This window comes from Canis aureus, chromosome X (genome assembly GCF_053574225.1).
Source record: "Canis aureus isolate CA01 chromosome X, VMU_Caureus_v.1.0, whole genome shotgun sequence".
NCBI lineage: Eukaryota > Metazoa > Chordata > Mammalia > Carnivora > Canidae > Canis > Canis aureus.
In genome coordinates this window covers 24,595,910-24,613,048 of record NC_135649.1, presented here as the reverse complement: position 1 = coordinate 24,613,048, position 17,139 = coordinate 24,595,910, and positions in this window count along the sequence as shown.

Sequence of the window (17,139 nt, the reverse complement as noted above, 5' to 3'; positions counted from 1 at the left end):
ACATGGGTAAAAAAAAAAGAAAGAAAGAAACTTTCACAGCAAAGGGAACCATCAACAAAGCAAAAAGGCAACCTACCGAATGGGAGAAGAAAGGCGGGACAGATGGCGGAAGAGTAGGGTCCCCAAGTCACCTGTCCCCAACAACTTACCTAGATAACTTTCAAATCATCCTGAAAACCTACGAATTCAGCCTAAGACTTAAAGAAAGAACAGCTGGAATGCTACAGTGAGAAGAGTTCACACTTCTATCAAGGTAGGAAGACGGAAAAAATTAAAGAAATCAAAAACCATCCAAGGGGGCGGGGGCCCGCGAGGAGCCCAGCTGAGGCCTGGTGGTGAGTTCTCCCAGGACAGGAAAGCCCAGGCCTGGAGAAGCAGAAACTTTACCAATCTTCCCGGGCGGAAAGGTGCTTGCAGGGAACTCAGGCAGGATCCCAGGAGGGGCAGCGGATCCCCCAGGTTCCCCGGGTCACTAACAGAGGAACTGCACTGGTGGGGGAGAGCACACCACACCCCACAGGCCGAGCTCCCTAAAGGGCTGGAGCGTGCTCCGGTGGGGCCTCGGGAGCAGCTCCAGCAGCCGCTCTGCGCAGAGGGGGCTGCACAGCCCTGGGAGCACGATTCCTGCGGCACAGGCCCTGGAGCCCAGGGCGCTTGGGGACACAGTCCAAGATCCGGCGCTGCCCCCGGGACAGGCAGAGGCTGGGAAGGCACAGGGCAGAAAGGACGCTCCTGCGAACGGGCAGCCCTGAGCTGTGCAGATCAGCGCCCCCCGCCCCCGGAGCATCCAAGCCCCTGCAGACTGGGAGACTGCAGTAGTTACTGGGGGAGCTGACTCCAGGGCTGGAGAGCTGGCCAACAACACTGTTGTTCCTCCTGGTGTCACCTTGTGCCTGGGGCAGAGAGAGGCCACCAGGGAGCAAGGGCCTCACAGGATAAACAGCTCCCACTGAGCCGTGCATCTGACAGGGGGCGGGGCAGCTCCCCAAGGTGCACAAACCTGAAAATCAGCACAGCAGGCCCCTCCCCCAGAAGACCAGCTGGAAGGACAGGGGAAGAGCAAGTTCTTAACCAAGCAGCATTGTAAAGTTCCAGGAGAAGTCTAGGGACTTACAGTATATAGAATCAGAGGATACCCCTCCTTGTTTTCTTTGTTTTTAGTTTTAGGCTCTCATTCAGAATCGAAGGAGAGATAAAGAGCTTCCAAGAAAGGCAGAAACTGAAAGTATATGTGATCACCAAACCAGCTCTGCAAGAAACAATAAGGTGGACTCTGTAAAAGAAAGAGGAAGTCCAAGGAAATAATCCACAAAAACAGGGACTGAATAGGAATCATGATGACACGAAATTCCTATTTTTCAATAGTAACTCTGAAAGTGAATGGGCTTAATGATCCCATCACAAGGCGCAGGGTTTCAGACTGGATAAAAAAGCAAGACCTATCTATTTGTTGTCTACAAGAGACTCATTTTAGAGGTAAGGACACCTAAGCCTGAAAATGAAAGGTTGGAGAACAATTTACCATGCAAATAGTCCTCAAAAGAAAGCAGGGGTAGCCATCCTTATATCAGATAAATTAAAGTTTATCCCAAAGACTGTAGAAAGAGATGAAGAGGGACACTATACCATACTTAAAGGATCTATCCAACAAGAGGACCTAACATTCATGAATATTTAAGCCCCGAATGCGGGAGCTGCCAAGTATATCAATCAATTAATAACCAAAGTTAAGACAAACTTAGATAATAATACACTTATACTTGGAGACTTGAATACGGGGCTTTCTATAATTGATAGATCTTCTAAATACAACACCTCCAAAGAAACAAGAACATTAAATGATACACTAGACCAGATGGATTTCACAGATATTTACAGAACTTTACATCCAAGTGCAACTGAATACACATTCTTCTCAAGCACACATGGAACTTTCCCAGAATAGACCACACACTGGGTCACAAATGAGGTCTTAACCAATGCCAAAGATTGGGATCATCCCTTGCATACTTTCAGATCATAATGCTTTGAAACTGGAACTAAAGCACAAGAAGAACTTTGGAAGGATTTCAAACACATGCAAGTTAAGGACCATCCTGCTAAAAGATGAAAGGGTCAACCAGGAAATTAGAGAAGTATTAAAAAAATTCATGGAAACTAATGAGAATGAAGACACAACCTTTCAAAATCTTTGCGATGCAGCAAAAGCAGTCCTGAGGGGGGAAATACATCGCAATACAAGCATCCATCCAAAAACTGGAAAGAACTCAAATACAAAAGCTAACCTTACACCTAAAGGAGCTAGAGAAAAAACAGCAAATAGATCCTTCACCCAAAAGAAGAAGAGAGTTAATAAAGATTCGAGCGGAACTCCATGAAATAGAGACCAGAAAAACTGTGGAACAGATCAACAAAACCAGGAGTTCGTTCTTTGAAAGAATTAATAAGATAGATAAACCATTAGCCAGCCTTATTAAAAGAAAAGAGAAAAGACTCAAATTAATAAAATCATGAATGAAAAAGGAGAGATCATCACCAATACCAAGAAAATACAAGCGATTTTAAAAACTTATTATGAGCAGCTATACGCCAATAAATTAGGCAATCTAGAAGAAATGGATGCATTTCTGGAAAACCACAAACTCCCAAAACTGGAAGAGGAAGAAATTGAAAACCTGAACAGGCCCATAATCAGGGAGGTAATGGAAGCAGTCATCAAAAACTTCCCAAGACACAAAAGTCCAGGGCCAGATGGTTTCCCAGGGGAATTCTATCAAACGTTTAAAGAAGAAACCATGCGTATTCTATTAAAGCTGTTCAGAAAGATAAAAAGAGGTGAAGTCCTTCCAAACTCGTTCTATGAGGCCAGCATCATCTTAATTCGAAAACCAGAAAATGACCCCACCAAAAAAGGAGAATTATAGACCAATATCCCTGAGGAACACAGATGCAAAAATTCTCAACAAGATACTAGCCAATAGGATCCAACAGTGGATTAAGATTATTCACCATGACCAAGTAGGATTTATCCCCAGGATGCAAGGTTGAATCAACACTCATAAAGCTCAACAGCAAAGAAACAGACAATCCAATAATGAAATGGGCTAAAGATATGAACAGAAATTTCACAGAGGAAGACATACACAAGGCCACCAAGCACATGAGAAAATGTTCCGCATCACTGGCCATCAGGGAAATACAAATCAAAACCACAATGAGATACCACCTCACATCAGTGAGAATGGGGAAAATTAACAAGATAGGAAACAACAAATGTTGGAGAGGATGTGGAGAAATGGGAACCCTCTTGCACTGTTGGTGGGAATGTGAACTGGTACAGGCACTCTGGAAAACTGTGGAGTTTCCTCAAAGAGTTAAAAGTAGATCTGCCCTACGACCCAGCAATTGCACTGCTGAAGATTTATCCCAAGATCCAGATGCAGTGAAACGCCGGAACACCTGCACCCCAATGTTTATAGCAGCAATGTTCACAATAGCCAATCTGTGAAAGGATCCTTAGTGTCCATCGAAAGACAATCGGATAAAGAAGATGTGGTTTATGTATACAATGGTATATTACTCAGCCATTAGAAACGACAAATACCCACCATTTGCTTTGATGTGGATGGAACTGGAGTGTTTTATGCTGAGTGAAATAATTGGAAAAAGGACAAACATTATATGGTCTCATTCATTTGGGGAATATAAAAATTAGTGAAAAGGAATAAAGGTACTGTATAGAAAATGAGTGAAAATATCAGTGAGGGTGACAGTACATGGGAGACACCTAACTCTGGGAAACGAACAAGGGGTATTGGAAAGGGAGGTAGGTGGGTGGTTGGGATTACTGGGTGATGAGCACTTAGGGGTCACTTGGCAGGATGAGCACTGGGTGTCATGCTAAATGTTGGCAAATTGAACTCCAATAATAAAAAATAATAAAAAGAATGGGAGAAGATATTTTCAAATGATATATCTGATAAAGTGTTAATATCCAAAATGTACCAAAAAATACAACTGAACCCCCAAAATTAATTACAATTGTGGATAGGCCCTGAACAGACATTTTTTTTCCAAAGAAGATATGCAAGTGGCCAACAGACACATGAAAAAAAGATTCTCATTACTCATCATCAGGAAATGCAAATAAAAACCACATTGAGATATCACCTTACATCTGTCAGAAATGTTAAATTTTTTTTTAAAACGACAAGAATTAACAATTCTTGTTGAGCATGAGTTCATTTTTTAAGGAAAGAATTATAAGTAACAGAAAGTATAAACTTAAGTCATCTTTTTCATTTGTTTATGCTTATAGACTTTATATTCTAGAGTGGTTTTGCATTTACAGAATGTACAGAGTCCCAGTATACTCTATCATTCCTCTCCCCACAGTTAAATTTCACATTACTGTGGTTAATGTTGAGCTAATAATCTGTAAATAAAGTTCATAGTTTACATTAGAATTCACTCTTTGTGTTGTGCATTGTATAAATTTTGAAAAATGTATAATGGAATGCATACCCCAATACAATACCATACAGAATAGTTTCACTGACCTAAAAATATCTTGTACTCCAACTATTCATTCTTTCCTTTTTCCCCTCCACTATGAATATGTAGCAATCAGAAATTTTACTACTTCTCAAGCATTTTGCTTTTTCCAGAATGTCATATTATTGGAATCATAGCATGTAGCCTTCTCAGATTGTATTTTTTCACTAGAAATATGTATCTAGGGTCCTCCATATCTTTTCAGAGCTTGGTAGCTCACTTCTTTTCAGCACTGAGTAATATTCCTTTACCTGGATGTATCACTGTGTGTTTATTCCTTCATCTATTGAAGGACATCTTGGTCGCTTCCATGTTTTGACAATTATGAGTAAAACTGCTATAAACATTTGTGTGCAGGATTGTGTGTGTGTGTGTGTGTGTGTATGTGTGTGTGTGTATGTGTTTGTAAGATTTCAACTCCTTTGGGTAAATATCAAGTATTGCAATCGCTGGATCAAGTGATAGGGATATATTTAGTTTTGTAAAAAATTGTTATACTGTTTTCCAAAGTGACTGTACCATTTTGGATTTGCGCCAGCAATGAATGAGCATCTTTGTTGTCTCACATTCTAACCAGCATTTCATATTGTCAGTTTGGGGATTTTAGCCATCTTAGTGGGTTTGTAGTTACATCTCATTGTTATTTCAACTTGAAATTTCTTGATGTCCTTTGAAATAGAACATCTTTTAAAATACTTATTTGGCATCCATATACTTTATTTGTTGAGGCAGTCTGTTTATATCTTTCGCCCATTTTTAAATGAGATGTTTATTTTCTTATCATTAAGTTTTGAGAGTTTTTTGTGCATTTTCAGTACCACTCCCTCATCATATGTATTTTGCAAATATTTTCTCCCATTCTGTTACTTGTCTTTCCATCCTCCTAACATTTTCCTTTTCATTCTCTGTATCCAACTCAGAGAATAAGTTTTTAATTTAAATGAAGTGTATATTATTCTTTCTTTCTTTCTTTCTTTCTTTCTTTCTTTCTTTCTTTCTTTCTTCCTTCCTTCCTTCCTTCCTTCCTTCCTTCCTTCCTTCTTTCCTTCCTTCCTTCCTTCTTTCTTTTTAAATGGTGCGTGCTTTTGGTGTTGCATCCAAAATAGGATCATTAATCCTAAGGTCATCTAGATTTTATACTGTTATATTTTAGGAGTTTTAATGTTTTACATAGTTTTATGATCTATTTTGATTTAATTTTGTAGAAGTTATTATTTGTGTGTAAACTAAATTTTTTTTTGTAAACTAAGTATTTGTAAATTGTTCGAAAATAAGAGTGATATTATAAGGTGAAATTGGAAGATACTACAAAATGATAAAGTCATGAAGATGAGATTTATAAATAATGTTTAACTAAAACCAACCAAATAAATAACAAGAAAAGAAAACCCTGATGCTGGGAAGGGAATGTGATATTCATGGATTAAAAAAAAAAGTGAAACTACTCAATTCCTACTGTGTTGTCCATCTTTTCAGGTAAGGTGAATCAGTTTCAGATCAGAGAAGATGTAACCAACATTGGTTATAGAAAACTGCATCCAAAAAAAAAAAAAAAGAAAAAAGAAAACTGCATCCAATGGCATATCCAGATAATATATGAAAGCACCTGTTCAGTCTTGAAGTATTCAAGATTTCTGACTCAAACTAATCACAGAATTAATTTATATCACCAAACCTGCCAACATATCTTCAGTCATTACAAAGCATATAAAAAGGATTAGAAGGCTTAATATGAAGAAAATGGTCCTGATTTTCATGGAAAGGAAACAGTTTTTTGATGACATGTCTCTCAATTTCAGTAAAATTACAAAAATTATTATTAAATAACTTGTCAATGATTACAAAATGAAACCAATGAGCACTAATCAATACATTCATTTGTGTTTTGACTGGGATACTAGACTAATACATCAGAGGACTATAGCAGTAGAATAATATGCCTATTTCAGCTGAGACTTATTGTGTCCTGGAAGAAAATGGAAGGATTTGGGGTAGCTGATAATAAAAGGCTGATCTCTATCTAGTTGAACAACCTCACACAGTGTTGAGTTTTGAGTCCCTATCAACATAGAGTATACTCATTATTATGATGCCACATACATCTCTCCTGTTAGATCTTGAGAAAAGTTAAGATCAAAGGAGTAAGGGACCCTAAGTTCCTCTGGTACCTTGAATTAGGCTAGATAGCTATCAAATCATTCTGAACACCTGCAAAAATAATCGGAGATCTGAGAAAAAATAGAGCAATTCTGCAATAAAAAATTCTGCTTCCTCCTTTGAATCACAGAGACTTGAATCCAGAGCACTATATTGGAGCATATGGCAGAAGGGAAGGAGCTAGCTTAAGGAAGCTGCCACAAAGTATTATAAGCAGTGAAAGGCAAATTGGAACTTTTAGGTGTATGCTACAGTGGGTAATGTCCCTGACATAAAGATGCTTAGGTGGTGAGTCAGGGCAGAATCCCAGGTGGGACAGTGTGGTTTCAGGATCCCCAGGGTCACAAGAAGAATGGATGCCTGAGAGCAACAGAGTCCTCAGACATAGGAGCAGGACAGCAGGCTGAGAACAACAAGTCTAGGTGCTGGCTTTCTGCCCTATGTTGCCATAAACTGTGAACTGCTGCAGTGTCATGTGATCACTCTTCTGGCAGGGGCCCAGCAAAAACAGAAGTGTGGTGGGACTCTCCTCCCTCTCCTGAAAGTAATAGCATGCATTTGTCCTACAAGAGTCAGTAAAATGTGGAGTCTTGAAACTAAGTCACATTACTGAGATAAAAACACTTGGTCACTGGCTAGGTAAACACGAAGTTTGGGGAGAAACCAGGAAGACAAGAGTGACTGCTTTTCTATAAGGGCTCACTGAAGAGTGGGAGGCATAAACTTTCAGCTTTAGGGCTAGAGAACAGAGCATTACCATTTTCATGTCACCCATTGGTTCTAAAAGCCTTTAGGGAGCAAAATGGCACCACATAGTGGAATCAGGAGCTGCTTACACTGAACCCAAGGTTCATTTCCACAAGGAAAAGGGTACCTGAGAATTAGCAGTGCAACAGGCCCCTCCCCCAGATGACCAACAGGAACAACTGGCTAGAAAGAAGTTTACTGATCATAGAGAATTACAAAGCTTCAGGTCTAGGGGATACCGTTCATGGGGCTTTTTATCCTTTAATCTTTTAGTATTCTTTGTCAGCTAATTTCTTATTGTTATATATATATATATTATATATATATATATAATATATATATATATTCTTTCTATATCTATATATCTATATATTATTTCTTTCCTATTTTGGGATCGAGTTTCTTTTAACAAGTAGACCAAAATATACCTAGGATTTAGTTTGTTTGTTCTGTATTGTTTCTTATCTGGTTTTCTATTTAGTTTTGTTTTTGCTTTTTCTGTTTTTTTCCCTGTTGTTTTGTTGTCTTTCTTTCTTTCTCCTATTATTTCCTGGAAAAAAATGATGAGATGGAGAAATTATCCTTAAAAAAAAGGACAGGAGATAGTAGTCACTGCCAGGAACTTAATCAATATAGATAAAAGTAAGATATCTGAACTAGAATTTAAAAAATATATAAAGGTGTTAATGGGCTTGAAAAAAGCATAGAAGACACTAAATAATCCATTACTATAGAAATATAAGAACTAAAATGTAGTCAGGCTGAATTAAAAATGCTATTACAGAGATGTAATCCAAATGGAGGCTCTAAAAGTGAGGACAAATGAGACAGAAGAGAGAGTTAATGATATAGAGGATAAAATGATGGAAAATAAAGAAGCTGAAAAGAAGAGAAAAAGACAAATACTGGACAATGAAGGGAGACTTAGAGAACTCAGTGATTCCATAAATCAAAATAATATCTAGACAATAGGAGTCCCAGAAGATAAAGAGAGGGAGAAAGGGGCAGAAGGTGTATTTGAACAAATTATAGCTGAGAACTTCCCTAATCCAGGGAAGGAAACAGTCATTCAAGACCAAGAGGTACAGAGAAATTCCCTTAAATCAATATAAATAGGTCAACAATTTGACATATAGTAGTGCAGCTTGCAAAATTCAAAGATAAATAGAAAATCTTGAAAGCAGCTTGGGGGGGAAGAGGTCTTTAACTTACAAAGGTAGAAGCATAAGGTTGGCAATAGACCTACCACAGAGACCTGGCAGGCCAGAAGGTATTGTCATAATATACACAATGTTCTGAATGTGAAAAATTTGCAGCCAAGATTAGTTTATCCAGCAAGGCTGTCATTCAAAATAGAAGGAGAGATACATTTTCCAGGACAAACAAAACCTAAAAGAATTTATGAAAATTAAACCAACCAGCAAGAAATATTAAAGGGGATCCTTTTTTTTTTTGTATATTTTTTGTTGGAGTTCGATTTGCCAACATATAGCATAACAGCCAGTGCTCATCCAGTCAAGTCCCCCTGTCAGTGCCCGTCACCCAGTCACCCCATCCCCCCACCCACCTCCCTTTCCCCTACCCCTTGTTTGTTTCTAAAGGGGATCCTTTGAGTAAGGAGAGAGCCTCAAAGTAACAAAGACCAGAAAGGAGTAGAGACAATTTACGGAAACAGTAACTTTACAAATAATACAATGACACTAAATTCATATCCATTAATAATTACTCTGAATGTAAATGTTCTGTATGCTCTAATCAAAACACATATGGTATCAGAATGAATACAAAAACAAGACACATCAATGCTGTTTCCAAGATACACATTTTAGACCCAAAGATACACCAAGATTGAAAGTTGGGGGGTGAAGAACACTTTATCATGCTAATAGACATCAAAAGAAAGCTTGACTAGTAATTCTTATCTCAGGTAAACAAGATTTTAAAACAAAGACTGTAATAAGAGATGAAGAAGGACACTATATCATAGTAAAAGTGTACATAAAAAGAGATCTAACAACTGTAATTACTTATGCCCCTAAACTTGCAGTAGACAGATATATAAGCCAGTTAATAACAAAATTAAAGAAACTAATTGATAATTCTGCAATATCATTAGGGGATTTAGCACCCCACTCACAGCAATATAAAGATAATGTAAGCCGAAGATCAACAAGGAAATAAGGGATTTGAAAGACACACTGGACCAGATGGATTTAACTGATATATTCAGTGAATTTCATCCTAGAGCACCAGAATAAAAATTCTTCTCCAGTGCACATGGAACATTCTTCAGAATAGATCACATACTGGTTCACAAAAAGGGTTTCAACCAGTACAAAAAGTTGGAGTTTCTTCAATGTATATTTTCAGACCACAATGCTTTAAAACTTGAAGTCAACCACAAGAAAAAAAAATGGAATGAACATAAATACATGGAAGTTAAATAGCATCCTACTAAAGAATGAATGGCCAACCACAATTAAAGAAGAATTTAAAAAATACATGAAAGCAAATGAAAATGAAAACATGACATTTCAGAACTTTGGGGATGCAGCAACGGCTGTTGTATGAGGGAAGCCCATATCAACACAGGCCTTTCACAAGAAATAAGAAATACACAACCTATACTTACACCTAAAGGACCTGGAAAAAATAACAGCAAATAGTACCTAAATCCAGTAGGAGAAAATAAATAATAAAAATTAAGCAGATATATGATATAGAAATTTTAAAAAGGTAGAACAGATCAATGAACATTGGAGATGGTACTTTGTAAGAATTAATAATATCAATAAACCTCTAGACAGACTTATCAAAAAGAAAAGAGAAAGGATGTAAATAAATAAAATTATGAATGAAAGAGGAGAAATCACAACAGAGAAGAAACACAATTATAAGAGAATATAATAAGCAATTATATGGCCACAAATTATGAAATCTGGAAAAATGGATATATTCCTAGAGATTTATAAATTATCAAAACTGATATAGAAAAAATACAAAACCTGAAAAGGTTCATAAGCAGCAAGGAAATTGAAGCAGTAATTAGAAATAACATAACAAAGAAGAGTCCAGGGTTGGATGGATACCCAGGGAAATTCTACCAAAGATTTAATGAAGAATTATTGTTCTTTTGAAACTCTTCCAAAAAATTAAAATGTAAAGAAAACTTCCTAACTCATTCTATGAGGCTAAAATTACCTTGATCCCAAAACCAGACAAAGATCCTACTTAAAAGGGGAATTACAGAGTAATATTCCTGAAGAATTGAAAGGAAAAATTCTCACCAAGATTTTTGCTAATAGCATCCAACAGTAAACAAAAGGATTATCACCAGGACCAAGTGGGATTTATTTCTGGGATGCAAGGGTGGTTCAACATTTTCAGATCAATCAGTGTAATATGTCACATTAATAAAAGAAAGGATGAGAAACGTATGATCCTTTCAATAGATGCAGAAAAAATATTTGACAAAATACAATATCCTTTCCTGCTAAAAACTCTCTGCAGTGTGGGGATACAAGGAAAATACCATAATATCATAAAAGCCATATACTAAGAACCCACAGCTAATATCATCCTCAATGGGGAAAAACAGAGATACAAGGAATCAAAATAAGCAAAGAAGTAAACCCTTCACTCTTTCCAGATGACATGATACTCTATATAGAAAACATGAAGGCATCCACAAAAAAAATTGTAAGAAGTGACACAGGAATTCAACAAAGTTGCAGGATACAAAATTAATGCACAGAAGTCAGTTGCATTTTTATACACTAAAAGTGAGGCAGAAAGAAGAGAAATCAAGGAATTGATACAACTTATAATTGGACCAAAAAGCACAAGATACTTGGGAATAAATCTAACCAAAGAGGTAAAAGATTTGTACCATGAAAAGTATAGAACACTTATGAATGAAATTGAAATTCTTTATCCACTCATCTATTGAGGGACATCTGGCCTCTTTCCTTGTTTTGGGTATCATGGACATTGCTGCTATAAACATTAGGGTGCATGTTCCCCTTCAAATCACCATTTGTATCTTTTGGATAAAAATCTAGTAGTGCAATTGCTAAGTGCTGGGTAGTTCTATTTTTAAATTTTTGAGGAACCTCCATACAGTTTTCCAGAGTGATTGCACCAGTTTATTTTCTCAAGAAAAATGTAAGAGTGATCCCTTTGTCTACAAACTCACCAACATCTAGTTTCCTAAGTTGTTCATTTTAGGCATTCTGACTAGTATAAGGTGATATTTCATTATGGTTTTGATTTGTATTTCCCTAATACCTAGTGATTAGTATTTTTTCATATGTCTGTTGGCTTTTTGTATGTCTTTGGAGAAATGACTGTCCATGTCCTCCGCCCATTTCTTGACTGGACTTTTTTGTTTTTTAGTTGTCGATTTTGATAAAACTTTTATAGATTTAGATACTAGTCCTTTATCTGATAAGACATTTGCAAATATCTTCTTCGTTTTGCAGGTTGCCTTTTACTTTTGTTGACTGTTTTCATTTCTCTGGATAAGCTTTTTATTCTGATGAAGTCTCAAAAGTTATTTTTTGTTTTTCTTTCCCTTCCATCTGGAGATGTATTGCAAGAAATTGCTGCAGCCAAGGTCAAAGAGGTTGTTTCCTGTGTTGTCCTCTAGGATTCTGATGGATTCCTGTCTCACATTTAGGTCTTTGATCCATTTTGAGTTTATTTTTGTATATGGTGTGATAATTTGGATCCGTTTCATTATTCTGCATGTAGTTGTCCAATTTTCCCAGCACCATTTGTTGAAGACACTGCCTTTTTTCCCCATTGGTTATTCTTTTCTGCTTTGTCAAAGATGAGTTGACCATAGAATTGAGGGTCTATTTCTGGGTTCTCTATTCTATTCTATTGATCTATGTCTGTTTCTGTGCCAGGACCATACTGTCTTGATGATTACATATTTGAAAAATAGCTTGAAGTCTGAAACTGTGATGGATGCAGGCTTGGTTTTCTTTTCCAACATTCCTGTGGTTATTAAGGGGTCTTTTCTGGTTCTGTACCAATTTTAAGATTGTTCCAGCTCGGTGAATAATACTGATGGTATTTGGATAATGATTGCACTGAATATGTAGATTTCTCTGGGTTGCATAGACATTTTCACAATATCTGTTCTTCCAATCCATGAGCATGATATGTTTTCCCATTTTTTGTGCCTTCCTCAATTTCATTCATATATATATATATATATATATATATATATATATATATATATGAATATTACTCAAAAAGAAAAGAAATCTTGCCATTTGCAACAATGTGGATGCAACCAGAAGGTATAGAGCTAAATGAAATTAGAGAAAGATAAATACCATATGATTTTACTCATATGTAGAATTTAAGAAACAAAACAGATGAGCATAGTGAAGGGAAAGGAAAAATTAAATAAGATTAAAACAGGGAAGGAGGCAAACCAGAATCCTGCTGGAGGGGGAGTGGGTGTAGGGATGGGATAATTGGATGACGGGCATTAAGGAGGGCTCTTGATATAATGAGAACTTGGTGATTCATGCAATTCATGAATCACAAAGTTATATTTTTATTGATTTATTTACTTATTACTTATTATTTCTAATTTATTTTAATTTTTGTATGTATTTTTATTGGAGTTCCATATGCCAACAGATAGCATACCACCCAGTGCTCATCCTGTCAAGTGCCCCCCTCAGTGTCTGTCACCCAGTCACCCCACCCCCCCTCCCACCTCCTTTTCCACCACCCCTTGTTCATTTCTCAGAGTTAGGTGTCCTTCATGTTCTGTCACCCTCATTGATATTTCCCATTCATTTTCTCTCCTTTCCCCTATAATCCTTTTCACTATTTTTTTCTTTTCACTATTTTTTATATTCTCCAAATGAATGAGACCATATAATATTTGTCTTTCTCCAATTGACTTACTTCACTCAGCATAATACCCTCCAGTTCTATCCATGTTGAAGCAAATGGTGGCTTTCTAATGGCTGAGTAATATTCCATTGTATACATAGACCACATCTTCTTTATCCATTCATCTTTTGATGGACACTGAGCTTCCTTCCACAGTTTGGCTATTGTGGACATTGCTGCTAGAAACATTGGGGGGCAGGTGTCTTGGCTTTTCATTGCATCTGGATCTTTGTGGTAAATCCCCAGCAATGCAATTGCTGGGTCATAGGGCAGCTTTATTTTTAACTCCTTGAGGAACCTCCACACAGATTTCCAGAGTGTCTGTACCAGTTCACATTCCCACCAACAGTGTAAGAGGGTTCCCCTTTCTCCATATCCTCTCCAACATTTGTTGTTTCCTGTCTTGTTAATTTTCCCCATTCTCACTGGTGTGAGGGGGTATCTCATTGTGGTTCTGATTTGTATTTCCCCGATGGCAAGTGATGCGGAGCATTTTCTCATATGCTTGTTGGCCATGTGTATTCCTCTGTGAAATTTCTCTTCATTTCTTTTGCCCATTTCATGATTGGATTGTTTTTTTCTTTGCTGTTGAGTTTAATAAGTTCTTTATAGATCTTGGATACTACACAAAGTTCTATCTAATTTAAAAATTAAGGGGTAAAACAAAAACAATAAATAATATATAGCAGATCGTAAGAAGAATATTGAAGGTTTTCTGTTATAATTTGAATTAACACTAGGATGAAAAGAAGACTTAGTATGTTAAAAACCAAAAATGTCTTTTCATAAACTAGTTGACTATAAGTGAATTATTAGATTGTATGTAAAGTCCTACAGTTTTATCATTAATTTTTATTTATACACAACACAGTTTAGAATCTTGATTATATTTTATCTAAATATACTGCATTTGTTAGATACACATTTGCTGAATTCACATTTTTTAAGGAATATTTTAAAAAGAAGAAGAAATATCTGTCAATTAGAGCTATTTAGGAATGGAATAAGCTACTTTGGATGGTCCTGTGTTCAGTAACACTGGCAGTATTATGTAGAGCTAGAAAAACATCTATTACTATATTGAGGGTAATTTCAATTATTCAATGGATGATTCAATTAAATATTAAGGTACCTTGACTGCAATTGATTTGACACTATTTTTTAAATATGCAAATTTTGTTGGAAAATCTACTCAAAGTACTGTGAAATGAATATTCATACTATGTAAAATCTTCCCCACTTTGTTCTCATCACTAGCTTCTTACTGTATCTCCATAGTTACATATTAACCACACACTGGCATAGTCAGGCAAAATCAATTCCCTGTTGTTCTCTGATAGAAAAAAAATATTTTAATATTATTGTGGTATTTTATTTTCCTTGTCACAGTATTGTTTTGTGGTATAATGGTTAATTGGCTGTTTAATTTTCCATTAGCCTGGACACTGCTGTTTAATAATATAATGGCTTACATTTTAATAATTACAATCCTATTCATTGAGATGGAGACACATTTGCATTCTTACAATAAACGAGGGCCAAATAGGAGTTTCTTAAATGTTCAACTAGAAATAGAAACAGTAAATATAGTCAATAATTAAAATCATTACTCCCATGCCGCTGAAGATTACTTTTTATTGTGAATAACTATTAGACCTGGATGCTGATTCTTAGAAAAAATTTTCTTTTTTCTGAGACACATGTCATAATTTACCTTGGCAATCTCTTAGGAACCTTCTAGAAACCACAAGATTAACAACCATTAATGAAAAATTGTGCCTATGTTGATATCAACTGAATAGTACATTTAACCCATGAGGACCTATATTTATTAGCAAATTATAAAGCTATAAATAATTTAAAAAATAATAGTAATATAAATGTGACTATTTCCTTTCTCAAATTTATAAAATATTATTGTCATTCTGATAATTCTATATGATGACTTAGAGTAAGAAAAAATTTTAAATTATAGCTACAAAAAATTTAACAGCTTTTAGATTATGACATAATGTGGATATTGGTGCATTTTTATTTTTTAATTTATTTTATTTTTTTAAAGATTTTATTTATTTATACATGAGAGACAGAGAGAGAGAGAGAGAGAGGCAGAAACAGAGGCAGAGGGAGAGGGAGAAGCAGGCTCCATGAAGGGAGCCTGACATGGGACTCTATCCTGAGTCTCCAGGATCACGCCCAAGGCTAAAAGCAGCACTAAATCACTGAGCCACCCAGGCTGCCCTAAAATTTATTTTCAAATTTTATTTAAACACTAATTAATTAACACATGGTGTAATATTGGTGTCAAGAATAGGATTTAGTGATTGATCACTTACATGTAACACCAAATTCTCAATACAAGTGTCTTCTATAATACCCATCACCCATTTAGCCCATTCCTCTGCCCACCTCCCTGCCATCAACCATCATTTTGTTCTCTATAGTAAAGAGTCTTTGTGATTTGCTCCCTTCTATTTCCCTTCCATTATGTTCATATGTTTTGTTTCTTAAATTCCAAATATGAATGAAATCATATGACATTTTCCTTTCTCTGATTCACTTACTTTGCTTAGCATAATACACTCTACCTCTATCCACATCATTCCAAAGGGTGAGATTTCATTCTTTTTGATGGCTGAGTAATATTCCATTGTGATGTGTTATACTACTTCTTCTTTATCTATTCATCAATCGAGGGACATTTGGGCTCTTTGCATAATTTTGCTATTGTTGATAATGGGTCAATAATCATCAGGGTGCATGCGCTCCTTTGAATCAGTATTTTTCTATCTCTTGTGTAAATACCGAGGAGTGCAATTGCCGGATCATAAGGTAATTACCTTATGTGCTATTATGTGCTACCTATTTTTAACTTTTTGAGGAACCTCCATACCATTCTTCAGAGTGGTTGCATCAGTTTGCATTCCCAACACCTGTATAATGTTTTGCCACTTTCTCTGCATCCTCAACAACATCTGTTGTTTCCTGTGTTATTTTTAGCCACCTGACAGATGAGAGGTGATATCTCATTGTGGTTTTGATTTTGTATTTCCCTGATGATGAGTAATGAGCATCTTTTCATGTGTCTGCTAGCCATCTGGATGTCTTTTTTGGAAAAATGCCTATTCATGTCTTCTGCCAATTTCTTTCTTTTTTTTTTTTCTTCTGCCAATTTCTTAACTGGATTATTTGGATTTTGGTTATTCAGTTTGAGAAATTCTTTATAGACAGTGGATACTAGTCTTTTATCAGCTATCTCATTGCAATTTTTTTCCATTCTGTAGGCTTTTACTTTTGTTGATTGTTGCCTTCACTCAAGAAAATTTTTTCTTGATGATGTCCCAATAGTTCATTTTTGCTTTTGTTTCTCTTTTATCTGTAGACGTGTTTACTAAGAAGTTGCTATAGCTTATGTCAAAGAGGTTTCTGCCTGTGTTCTCCTTTAGGATTTTTATGGCTTTCTGTCTCACATTTATGTCATTCATCCATCTTGAATTTATTTTTTGTTTATGGTGTAAGGAAGTGATTCAGTTTCATTCTGTATGTTTCTGTCCTGTTTTTCCAACACCATTTGTGGAAGTAACTGTCTTTTCTTCCATTGGATATTCTTTCTTGCTTTGTCAAAGATTAGTTGATCTATAGCTTTGTGCCCATTTCTGGGTTTTCTATTCTGTTCCATTGACCTATATGTTTTTTGTGTGTGTGTGCCAATACCATGCTGTCTTGATAACTACAGATTTGTAATACAGCTTAAGGTCCCAA